We start from the raw sequence: 11,403 nt of genomic DNA on the forward strand, positions 1-11,403 counted from the left end.
AGATCAATTTTTAGATATCTATCTTGAAGAATCACAAAGTCTGAGACGAAGAGAACTTTGTGACTACTACTATCTTGACTGAAAGAGATTACGAAAACCTCGATGGCAGACTAGAAAGATCAGGATTCACAAACTATCATGGTAAAGATAGTCAGATCTGGGTTCATGAATCCCTAAGCGAAGTCTTTTTAGTTGTAGACCTAAAAGGTTAAAAGAGGCGACTCAAGAATCAACTAGGACACCAAGTGTCAGAAAAGTATTTTACAAGTTGACAAAGATGCTCTATTTATAGTTTCAAAGAACGAGGTTAGCTTAGAATTTAATCTAAGATAAATTTAGAATCAAGCAAACAAAATAGGTCTTACACATAGGTTCCGTTAGACCGAGTTCGGTAACTGTGTATAATGACTGTTCGGTTTGGCAAGTTAGCCAAAGAACTAAAAGTTACTTGATGTTCATTTGTTGATGGGAGAAAAACATTTGCTGGTTTTTTAGGAAAGTGGAGAGACGAACGTATGGAGGAGACTCTCGACCGAGAAAATTGCTTTAGCCTTTTGCAAACAGATGCACTGCACGAGAGTGCTTTGAGTTCGAGAGATCAATCTGTAGGTCTCCGTACTAAATATAGATAATGGACGTTCCAGAGTCAACTCGGTCACAAGAGAGGATGGGTCGATCTGTAGGAGGGAAGCTGAGAAATGTGTGAGATCAATGATGATCAATGATTGCAGATGTGTTGTGTATTCTGCGTGAATAAGTTCTGATTGATTGAATTTTGAGAGTGATTGCTCAGACCATTATAATTCTTGTGTGATGAGAATTTCTGTTCAGACGAGCGTTCTTATTCTTTCAATCATGGGTTCAAAGACTTATCTATATTGCAAAAAATAGCAGACACATTGATCCCAGTAAGTGTGACAGTTGTTGGAGTCAAAGAGTGTGAAAATGGGAAATCGTGTTAAAACCAGTTAATCATCGTGCGGAGACTTGGTTGATTGTCCACCCACTACTTTGTTAACTCCTCTAACCGCTTGCACGACTTAGTCACATTCTCATCGTGGATGAACACACTTGCCGTAGGCCTCCATACCAAAACCCTACTTAATATCCCCCATGTGACACGATTAATGTCTCGTGATTGTGGAGTCAGCAAGGCAGACGTGTATTTAATTAGTCAGTTGTTGACTTGATTGGACGATGAGTCTTTGTATTGCTGAGTCGATCATGATTTATGAATGCTCTAGGATTCATGAATTGAACATGTCTGTTGATACAGATGTATAATTTTTGAATGAATGTTAATAGTTAAAGTGAACAAATATTGCTCATTTGATGAATTGTTGAATACAGATAGTCCTGAGCAAATATTGCTCATTCGATGAACTGTTGAATATTCATAGTTGAATCAATATTTATAGTCTGAGCAAATATTGCTCGCCTGATGAATTAAATATTGATAATTGAATCAATATTCCTAGTTTGTGCAAATATTGCTCGTTTGATGAATTATTGGTAGCGGGACCAAATAAAATATTAATTCAAGATACTAGCAATTGGATCGAGTATAATCGATTAAAACGTTGATTGCGGGATCAACATAAAATTCTTAGTGTTTGAACCTGCTCAAAATTACGCTTTGAGGAGCATTGGATTCGAAACCCTAATTTTGATCAACTGCTGATCAATTGATGATTTATTGAAAATAAACCATTGCGTGAGAGAGGGGCCGACATGGGATGATGAGCCGACCATGTCGTGCCCAAATGCTCGAATGAGCAAATACCAAAGTCCTTTGATGACCAGTTGGTGAAAGGATGATTAAATGCTGGTTTAATCATTTACTGAAAATACTGCTCGTCTGAGCATTAGGTAATAAAATCTAATTATGGAGAAGTGAGGGACCAACCAAGAAGTCATGGAACCGGCCCTGGTGGTGATAGGATCAACTGACGGTCGTTTGATGAAATTCCAAATGATTTGGAAATAGTTTGAACCCAATGTGAACAAGTTAGGTCAAATCATGAAGATGTGTGGGACCGACTTCTTGCAAGCCAAAGGGCCAATCCTGGTCGGTCAAGGTAATATGCTCGTGTCACCATAGTGTCCGTGTCTCAGTCCTGAGAATTTCTGGTGCGCGTTTGAGCAATATTTGAGAAACTATGGAGAAATCAGGGCTTTCCTCAAACGGAAGAGTTTCATGAGATGAAGGAAATAATAATAAAATTAAGGATTATAAGGTGTGGGACCGTCCACGGCTAGGGCATGACCGCTCAGCTAGTAGGTCCGGTCCTGTGACACCCTTCCCTATTTTATATTATTTTCATCATGTGAAGAAAATATGATGAAACTGAGGAGTTTTGCTCAAACATAGAAGTTTGCTCAAATGAAGGAGTTTTCATGAGACAAGGAATAATAATAAAATAAGGAATAAGAGAGGTTATGGGACCGGTCACGGTTAGGGCATGGCCGGCCAGTAAGCCAGGTCCCGTGACACTCCTCCTTATTTTATGTTGTTTTCACCGTGTGAGGAAATAAGAGTTTTGCTCGAATCGAGGAAGTTTGATCGAATGAAGGAGTTTTCATGAGACCAGGGAAAAATAATAAAATAAGATAAAATAAAGAAAGAGTCGTGGGACCGGCCGGACGGTGGGCCTGGTCCCCCAGGAGCTCCTTTTAATATTTTTTATTATTATTTTTCTTCCCTATTTTTGCATAGGTTTTCTCGTTCGTTCGTATTTTTGAATGCTCGTTCGTGCATTTGGGTGCTCGTTCGTGCATTATTATTAAGTACACTTGCACCATTTTCTCGGGGCTTATTCTGTGGTGGCTCAGATGCCCGTACGTTGAATGTTTATTACTAACCCATGGAATTCTGCTGGGAAAAGCTGAAGAAGCGGGGGTCTAATAACCACACCCAATATTTTGTTTGGCAATCTGAATAGACAAACTCCAATATACTTTCAAGAGAATAAACTAGACAGTTAGAATTAATCTAGAGAAAAGTATATCAAAGAGTTTTATATCTTTATCTCTCAATTCAATCTGCAATCAGCAAATATGAATTTGCGAGCCCGATTGAATATAAGAGAAATAACTAGAACGGAACCAAAGACCAGTGTTCAAGGATCAATCAATTTCAATCAAAACCAAAGGTTGGATTTTCCAATTGATCGACTCTACGCAAAACATGTGATATTTCAATTATATAACAAAATATAATCCGGAAAAGAAATAAAACAAACACCAGAATTTTGTTAACGAGGAACCACAAATGCATAAAAACCCAGGGACCTTGTCCAGATTTAAGCTGGTACAGACACTATCCTACTACCAATGAACTTCGGACTGGACTTTAGCTGAACCCTAATCAATCTCACACTGATTCAAGGTACATTTGCGCACCTTACGTCTCTGATCCTAGCAGGATATTGCGCACTTGATTCCCTTAGCTGATCTCACCCACAACCAAGAGTTTCTATGACCCAAAGTAGAAGACTTGATAAACAAATCTGTGTCACACAGAAAAGTCTATAGGAATAGATAAATATGTCTCCGATAAAAATACCTACGGGTTTTGTTACGTCTTTTGATAAATCAAGGTGAACAAGAACCAATTGTTACACTGGACTTATATTCCCGAAGAACATCCTATAAATATCAATCACCTCACAATAATCTTAATCGTATGGTAGCGAAACAAGATATTGTGGAATCACAAACGATGAGACGACTATGTTTGTGACTACTTTTTATCTAGCCTATCGGAGATTAAATCTCGAGCCAATCTTAGAGAAGATAGTACTCAAATACGATAGAAACAACAAGATCAGATCATGCAACTACAGAGAAAATAGTTGGGTCTGGCTTCACAATCCCAATGAAGTCTTTAAGTCGTTAACCTACAAGGTTTCGTGAAAGGAGAATCGACTCTAGCTTATATAACTAGTATCACACAGGAGGTGTGAGGATTAGGTTTCCCTGTTGCTAGAGTTCTCCTTTATATAGTTTTCAAATTAGGGTTTACAATCTAAGTTACCTTGGTAACAAAGCATTCAATATTCACCGTTAGATGAAAACCTAATTAGATTCAAGCTAATATCTTTCAACTGTTAGATCGAACTTAGCTTATTATACACAAATGAAATGTACCCTCATTTAGGTTTAGTAAACGTACCTAAACGTGTACACCATGTTGGCTCAACCGTAGTTAACCGAGGTTAGCTATATGAACACTCACATATCAACCTTATTCATATTAACCATAACTAGTTCAAATGACTCAAATGAAACTAGTTAAAGAGTTGTTCAATTGCTATATTCTCATAGAAGTATACAAGAACACAATTGAAGCAAAATCAGTTTGATTCAATCGAATTAATTCATGAACATTATAGCCACGGTTTGCAAATAATGCATTCCTTAATATATAAATGTATTAGTTCATGAGCCAACCGATTTTAGAACTTTAACCACTCAAGTATGCAAACGGGTACGCATACTTAAGTAGCCGATCTGAGTTTGGGTTCGCCAGTATGCAAACGGGTATGCATACTTAGTACACTTCCTATATCCAGCAGAAATTCCCGGACCTAGACCTTACCCAAGTATGCGTACAGGTATGTGCACTTGGTACACGGAATTTCACAACTAAAAGTACGCATACGGTATGCATACTTTAGATTCCGGTCATGGATCACATACATGCAAGAATGCACACTATGTTTATAATCCAATAATGGTTAAGTATTCTAAACTATTATTTCAATCATTGAAACTTTCTTAGAGGATGACAATATCCGTTTTCACACACTATTAGCATCAAAGCAATTTTCAAGTTATTGAAATAATCATAACGAAACATTCCAAGTCTACACCAAATGATTGGATCACACAAATCATGTAAGATGTTACTCGGTGATTTTCACATGATCATCTTTTGACTTTCGTCAAGAATATAAGATGAACTTGGTTGAAGCGAAAGCTTACCAACACATATTCCGAGAAATGTGTAAGCGAGTTAAACTCAGCTCGAAAAATCTCAAATTTGTATAATTGACAACTATATAGTAATACGACTTTTGCCTCAATATAGGATATATAGTATAAATAGACTTTCCAAGTGATAGATGAGTTTTAGTATCCACATACCTTTTGTTGATGAAGTTCCAAAAGCTCTCCTTAGTAGTTCTTCGTCTTCAATTGATGAACGCCGTGAAGTCTAATGTTCAACTACACAATCTATCCTAGTCCCAGACATTGCTATAAGTATAATAGAAATCAAGACTTATATTTTTGATCACTAACATTTACAAACAAGCTTGAGATAACAACGGTTACGAGTTCGACCGAGCAGTGATCTAACAATCTCCCCATTTGTCAATTTTAGTGACAAAACTATCAATACATATGGATTACAAAATAAATAAAAACTTTGTAGCTTCTCATCCAAATGCTTGATCTCCTTGGTACTTCAACATTACTCGAAATATTTGTCACTTTCAAGTACTCCAATGATTCCAAATGTGTTCAACTCAGCATCATAGTTGTTGAAGATCCTTAGCTATAACAATGAGAAAACAATTGCTCTCAATTATTGTTGTACAGTGTCATAGTATCATTACACAACATCAAAGTTCAATTGTATCACAACTTTGTGTTTGTGGGTGAAAACGGTTTCTGGTGGTTTTGGTAAATTCGTGTGTGTGGATGAGAAACGAGTCTAGACCCTAAAAAATGTACTGCACGGGAGTACTTTTGATTCGAGAGATCAATCTGTACAACCCTGGACTAAACCAAGAAATGGCCGTTCCATGCTTTCTTCGGTCACAAAGTGAAGAAGAAGGGTTGGTCTTAGGGAGGGAAGCGAAGAAAGTGTTGAGACAAGAATAGTTGATTCTGAAGGTGTGGTTGTTTACGACTTGTATCAGAAAGTAGAACTGGCTAGCAGAATGGAAAGCTACCAGGTGATTTCAGGTGACTTCTGTATACTGTGTTGTTCTCTGACAAAAACTTGTTGTTTGGTGGAAATAGGTGAAACCTATTTATACAAGTCGTAGTAAAACGTACCCTGGTCTCGTAGGAAGTGGAAACGATTGAGTAGTGGAAGAGTGGAGTAATGTGTAACGTCAGAATTTATGCTTTCATGATGAAGGAAACGTTTACACCATTACTTCTTGCCATTACTAACCGTCTTTCTTCATGACACTTTCTTGTAACGGACGTATTGCACGCCGCACGCTGTAAACCGCCAAACCAATACCCTGATGAGTATCCCCCATTTTGTGACATGTTTGATGTCTCGAGTGTTTTCGTGGAAAACATGTAGCACTTTGATACGTGTGGAAAATTAAAATCAAGAGGCTTGTCGCAGGAAAATAGCATGCAATGCTATTAGGCTTGTCTTGGCTGGTTGCCTGAAACTTTCCACAAGCTTGCCGGCTCGGTGGCGAACTTTGATGGCTGAGATTGCATCTCATGATGAAGGGTAGCCGTTGATTATGGCTACCTTCTTTTGGTGCCTGGTAATGGCGCAATGGCACCTTTGGTGCATGCCAGTGGCATTGCAGCATGGTTGGCATGGCTCGTGCATCTCAGTGGCACAGTGGTGCAAGTGGCGCCTGGCGTAGCCATGGCCACTAGATTTAGGCGGCGGGTCGACTAAGAAGTTGCCATAAGTATGGAAATTTGGTGGAAAACTTGGATGGCTGAGATCGCATCTCATGAAGAAGGGTAGCCGTTGATTATGGTTACCTTCCGTTGGCGCCTGGTAATGGCGGAATGGCACCTTTGGTGCATGCCAGTGACATTGCAGCATGGTTGGCATGGATCGTGCATGTCAGTGGCACGGTGGTTCAAGTGGCGCTTGGCGTAGCCATGACCACTAGATTTAGGCGGCAGGTCGCCTAAAAAGTTGCCACAAGTCTGAAATTTGGTGGCATACTTGGATGGCTGAGATCGCATCTCATGAGGAAGGGTAGCCGTTTATTATGGCTACCTTCCGTTGGCGCCTGGTAATGGCGCAATGGCATCTTTGGTGCATGCCAGCGGCATTTCAGCATGGTTGGAATGACTCGTACATGTCAGTGGCACAGTGGTTCAAGTGGCGCCTGGCATAGCCATGGCCACTAGATTTAGGCGGCGGGTCGCCTAAAAGTTGCCACAAGTCTGTCGGTTCGGTGGCGAACTTGGATGGCCGAGATTGCATCTCATGAAGAAGGATGACCATTGATTATGGCCGTATCTTGTTTGCATAGTGAAGTGGATCCATTGGCATAGTGGCGCCTGGAGGAGCCATGGAATAACGGCATGCCAATGGCGTAGCCGTGGCATCTGTTTTGGGATATTGGTGTTAGACTCGAATATGGATCCAGCAACATTGTCCCTGTTGCTAAGTTAATCTTGAGGCCTTAGGAGAGTCACTAGACTCAGTTGGCGTGACAAATTTTTTCTAAATTAGGGTTTGGCGCATCGCAACTCTATTTAGCACGTGCGACATGACTGTGGCATAGCTCTGTGGCCAAAGTTAGGTCTTGGCAGCGTGGACAAGGCTAGGATTTGGCTCCGTGGCCAAAGTTAGGGTTTGGCGGCGTGGCCAAGGCTAGGATTTGGCTCCGTGGACAAAGTTAGGGCTTGGCGGCGTGGCCAAGGCTAGGATTTGGCACCGCGGCCAAGGTTAGGTCTTGGCGGCGTGTCCAAGGCTAAATTGGCTCGTGGGATGTTGTGGACTATGACCAAAATTAGGGTTTCGGCTAATTCTACTGAAGCAAAAGTCTTGTTTTGATCATGAAATCCTAATTGGAGTCTGTTATGGCATTGACCACGAACAGAAAGTGGATTAGCACGTAGCGGCGTCATTTATGGCACATTGGCATGTTACTGCGGCAGAGTGGCATGTTCTCATGTTACTGCGGCAGGGTGGCATGTTGGCATGCCAATGTTGTTGTGGCAGGGTGCGTTTGGGTTGCCAGTTAATATGGTGGCGCGGCAGGGCGCGTTTGTCCTTTAATGTATAGTGGCGAGTTTAGAGCGACTTGATTGGTCAAGAAAAGAGGCCGGACAAACATAAGGCGCGGCTACACCCTTACTACTCGTGGCGCATTTTAAAGTGACCTGATCGGTCGGTAGGAAGGAGAGGGACCGACCAAGCATGGGCGTGGCCACACTTTTGGTGTGAGTGTGGCGGCTTTAGAGCAACCTGATTGGTCGATGGGAAGTGGGGCCAGCAAGTAAGGGCCCAACCACAAATTATGTGCGCGTGGCTAGTTTGAAGCGACCTGATTGGTCGAGGTAAATAGGGCCAGTTTAGGATGGGGCGTGGCCAATGGAAAGTGGCGCCAGTTGACCTAAGGCATGGCCACGCCTCCCTCTGCTGCTACAGCTCCCTGTTTTCTGATTCTTGGCAAGATTTTGCACCTACTAATCCATGGCGTATTAATTACCTAGTTTGCCTAGGCTTACTTTCGACAAGCAAGGTATGTATACCGCGCAAGGCGAAAAAGCAATTGATTGAATTCCATGTGTTGACACGGAGTTCTTTAAGTTCATTTCCTGAGAGCAGCATGCTTTCTGACTGAATACTTTATGCAAAGACCTTATCCTTGATATTTGGAAATTCGTGCTACTCTGCCGCGAGTGAACACAAATTGTCATGCCATATCAACATTAAGGGTTCAACCGAGGAACATAGAATAAAAAGCATTCAAAGAAACTTATATTAAGTGAATATAGGCAAGGCGCCGAAATTTACGGAACATCTGGGATGGTTGCTACATGCGCCATTCTGGATAAATTTAATGTAAGTATATTTAACGACTCAATAAGTATGCCAGTGGAGAGGTTGACACTCATGGCTCCGTTTCCTTACAGAGTGACGTCACATCAGATGCAAGGTTTTACAGTTTTAACCCTAAGCTAAAAACCACCGTCAACATTAAGTCCCCTGCTTAGCTCGGTATTGTGGCATAGTTGCGGGGTAAACATGAGATGGTGACAGATAAGGATAAAATCGAAACAACAAGTCATGAAGAGATTGTCAGGAAGATTTGGCTAACCTTTGTCAGGAGGCCTGAAGAATTTGTGACCCTTGCATTGGTGGCTTTGCATAAATTTGGCTTGGCCATGAGGTGTTGTCATGAGCGCTGCAACTTTGGCTACTGATCGGCAGAGGTGGCATTGCAACTTGGTCCGTGGAAAGGTGAATGGCGCCGGCTAGTTAGGTTACGGAAGTGCAGATATGGTGCTGCTTTGAACGGCTAAGATGGCGCTGCTTTGGATGGCTAGGTCAATGGCGCTGGAAGGGTGGATGGCGCTGCTTTGGCTAGCTGTGGAGGGAGAAGATGGCGCTGCAACTTGGCCCGCGGAAGGGGCGCTGACTGTTTAGGTCATGAAACATGCGGATATGGCGCTTGGCTTCAGTCCGTGGAATGGTGGAAACTGGCTTCAGTCCGCGGAACAGAGAAAACTGGCTTCAGTTCACGGAATGGTGGAAACTGGCTTCAGTCCACGGAATGGTGAAAATGGCACTTGGAAGGCTTGCTGGCTGGATCACGGAATGCTGGAGCGTTGGCGCTAACTTAACGACAGAGTGCTGGAGCCATGGAGAGTTGGCTTGACCACGGAGTGCTGGAGCCATGGAGCGTTGCACGTTGAGTAACTGGTGTTCCTCGTTGTGGCGCACTGCTGGTTCGGTCATGAAGTGGAGGTGTTGGCACATTACTTGTTCGGCTATGGATCATGAGTGTGGTGCGCCTAGTCATCTATTCCCGTTCATGGAGCAATAAGGAATCCTTATTCTGTTCAAACTCTATAAACTGCGTTCGTATGAAAAGGGGTATCGACCCTCTTCTGTTTTTTGTTGTTCATCCGGCTCCGTAATTTGATCTGCAGTATCTGGCTCCTCTTCGTCATTTGCTAACGGTGGTAGAACGAGTATTAATGGCAACAAAGCAACCTCCAATAGTTATAATCAGCAGCAAGGCGATCCAGGAGAACTCAAAGTAGGTGCTCTCTCATGTATCCACCCAATAATACCATCGATCTTCTCCAGAATGTGTAATAAGTTTCTGACTCCAGAAGAATGAGTATCTGACCTCTTGATAGACACATTTTTGTGTCCAATTTGTCTCGATTCTATATATTGTTAGGGTTCATTTTTGTACTCATTATGGTGTTTTATTTATTTGTAGGTATTTTTGGCTAATAAACATTTTTGGAAAAAATTGGCTCGAAAAGTTGTCGGAAAGCACCCAGAGGACATTTGCTATCCGGACTCTCACTTTGGATAAGGGGTAACCTAATTACTAAGGGTCACCCCATTTTCAGGCATCTGCTAATCGCACCCCTACTCTGGATAAGGGGCAACCATATTCAACATTCAAAAACCAGAAAATTGGCGGGAAAATAGTGTAGTTAAAGAACAGTTTTGGTGATCGTGATTTGGAGGAGTTTGAGGTCGATTAAACCTCCGATTTTCATAGGATAGACTCCTTATGGGTCTAGGAATCTGAGATGGGTGTTTAAATCGATTAGAATGGGCTCAAACGACAGATTTTTCTCACAACAATAAAATATGGAAAGTCACGTGTGTGACCTGTTTTAGGAAATTTTAGAGTGATTAAAACGCTGTAAACCTTCCCGAAGATTTGTATCTATCTAATGAAGAGTTTAGAATAAAAAGGAAAGCTCAGAAACGCGTAGAAATCCTAAAACAAGAAATTGTCGCAACTTGGCCGTGAAGAGAAGGAAAGAGATTTTGGAAGATTTGGGAGAGATTTAATCGGTATTTTTGATATAAATAGATGTCTTGGGTCATATAGAAGGGGTGTCGAGAGTTTGGGAACCTAAGGAGAGCCAGAGAAGAAGAAATCAGAGCTTTACCAAACTCTGTTTCTGCTGCTGCTGCTGTTGAAGAAGAAGAACAGCTGAAGAACATTGACCCTCGGTAGACAGTCGCAGAAAAGTGTCGCTGTTTGACAGCTGAAGACAGTAAGCTGTTAAGGGCAGTCTTATTTCAGGGCAGTCTTAAATCAGCGACAAAGCAACAGTTTTTCTGTAACAGTTCCATTGTAACAGCTGTTTTGCAACACCAATACACTGTTGCAAACAGTCCGTGTTATTACATTTCACTCTTTTAATCATCTTTTGAGCAACAAACACATATTTTGAGATCATGATTAATATGAGGAGCTAAACCCCATTGCTGAGGCGATAGAGGAAGCTATTTTTCCAACAAAAAGTGGTATATTCTATTTTATCTTTTTATTTGCAATAATTATATGATTATTTGCCTTGAAATATTATTGAATATGATTTTTATTTGAGTGATTGTGATATATTTTGATGGAGTATGCTCAGTTTTAAGACTTTTGATGCTTCATACTTGGTATTTACAATTATTACTTTTGA

The sequence above is a fragment of the Papaver somniferum genome, chromosome 2 (assembly GCF_003573695.1).
Source record: "Papaver somniferum cultivar HN1 chromosome 2, ASM357369v1, whole genome shotgun sequence".
Taxonomy (NCBI): domain Eukaryota; kingdom Viridiplantae; phylum Streptophyta; class Magnoliopsida; order Ranunculales; family Papaveraceae; genus Papaver; species Papaver somniferum.